The following is a 1,999-nucleotide window of genomic DNA, read 5'->3' as shown; positions in this document are numbered from 1 at the left end:
CTTAATCCACTTAATCTTGTTAAATCATTGGGAGGCAAAGTATTTAACACATTTACGAGTGTATCTGATTTAGTAAACACAGTTAAAGACGCATTTAACAAGTTAAAGGAGGGGTAAGAGTATTACTCTAAGATAATATTCTAAAACATAATTATGTAATATAAATAATCAAGTCTGTTGACTAGAATCGTAAATAGAGTACATTGGAAAATGTAGTTCCTGATTATGAGTAGTTGGCGGTAAAATGCCCGAGTGTGTTATGAAGAGGAGTCAACATAGGCTAAGCTTGTTTCCAAATCTATTTTCAAAAGAAAACTGTATTATGGATTATAGAAATATATTTTGAACATATAATAAGGATTTTTTAGATTAACAGCTTTTCCATTTGTATTAGTATGACAGTGTATACACGGTTTAATGTTTAAAATTCATAAACAGAAATACTGCTAAATGACATTGGTTTTATGCTTTGTTTGCCAATTCGATTTCAGATATGGAAAGGCAAGAGATTTAATCGATCGTTTATTTGGACCGAAATGTCACAAACAATTTCCAAAGACATATCGCACACCAGACAATATGTGCAGTGGTTCTGGTACTTACCCATCTAGTTTAGGGAAAGGCCGAGAATATAGTATAGATGGCGTGGACGTTCTCATACAACGAGGACAATCAGTAAGTCAACTTTCTTAAAATTGGTGCCATTTTATTGCTTTTGATATGTAATCAAAGCTGTGGATTCAGTAAACTTTAGTGTTTATTGTAGGTTGTGGCACCTTTTCCAGGACATATTCGATTGTCACCCAATAATAGCAATGAAGTTATACTCAAGCCTACAGGAGGGTCTTTGAAAGACATTGAAATTATTATAACCAACGTAAATCCACTTGCAGAAATCGAGGCAGAGGAAACACTGGTAATTATGTTTTATTTTTGCTAAGAAGAAGATGAGTTAATAATACAGACAAAATCTCCTCGGAACAACAGCCAATTATGATCCAGAAACAACTAAATTAAATGCACCTATTTGATACCATCGGTGTCAATGAGGAGAGCCAATTGCCCTTTTTAGGTTAAGTTTTGGATGGTGTAGGGGACAATAGTGCCAATTTTAGGCACGTGCCGCTTAATGAATTCGATATATACATATACTACATCGGGACTTACAACACTATGCTCACCGTGTCGTAGTGGATGTCACAAAATTAAGTGAACGCTCAAGGCGATAGTCAGCGTATGGATTTGCAATAATTAGAACAGCCTTTAAAGTTTAAAGTGTAGTGTAATCATTTTATGTTTTAATTTCAAGATTCAAGCAGGTTCTGAAATAGGTAAGGCGAGTGGTGCAGTTTGCGAGAAAAACAACGACCACATCCATTTTGCTATGCGACGTACATCAGGTGGAATCATCAGTCCAGCCAAATATCTTCCACCACGTATGCCAGGGATGCCTGCCTGGGTTCAAGAATGCGATGATTATAAACTCGTGTGGAAGGTAAAGAACGTTAGCACTACATATCGTCATATAAATCACTCACCTGTCTCAAAGACAAACATTTTATTGTAATACTAAAATAATATGATAAGTCAATGACGTTAAATATAGACTATTAGATGATTGTTATATAGACTTTTAGATTCCAATGATGTTTGTTATATAGCCTATTAGATACCAGTGATTATTTTTATATAGACTATTAGATAACAATGACTGTATTTGTGTACAATAATGTTATAGTTTGATGTGGTAGCTGAAGGGTCAATCTTAGGTACGGATGGTGAAGAGGAATTAGAAGAGGAACCAAAAAGAACAGATTTGAACATAGATATACCATCTGTACTCGCTGCACAGAATCCATCTGAAGGACTTGGTGATCATGCCTGTAAGTGTACCAAATACATATTCTCATCAATCACTCGCCGGAATTTTAAAATGTATGCTCACATGTTAATATTGTCCGTCCATCCAACATTTTGAACCCCGGACAAGTTTATGCGT

General features: G+C 35.2%; 1 long non-coding RNA gene across 1 annotated transcript; it reads left to right on the top strand.

Annotated features, from left to right (window-relative positions):
* The first annotated feature begins 496 nt into the window (after positions 1 to 496).
* On the top strand, positions 497 to 1,380 carry LOC126824835 (uncharacterized). Its single transcript, XR_007681644.2, has 3 exons — positions 497 to 675; positions 767 to 916; positions 1,310 to 1,380. It is a non-coding gene; the product is annotated as an uncharacterized LOC126824835 (long non-coding RNA).
* The last annotated feature ends 619 nt before the right edge of the window (positions 1,381 to 1,999 follow it).

Source organism: Patella vulgata, chromosome 6 (assembly GCF_932274485.2).
Source record: "Patella vulgata chromosome 6, xgPatVulg1.2, whole genome shotgun sequence".
In the NCBI taxonomy this organism is placed as follows: domain Eukaryota; kingdom Metazoa; phylum Mollusca; class Gastropoda; family Patellidae; genus Patella; species Patella vulgata.
The sequence above is the reverse complement of the archived record's forward strand: the minus strand, read 5'-3'. Positions and strand labels throughout refer to the sequence as shown.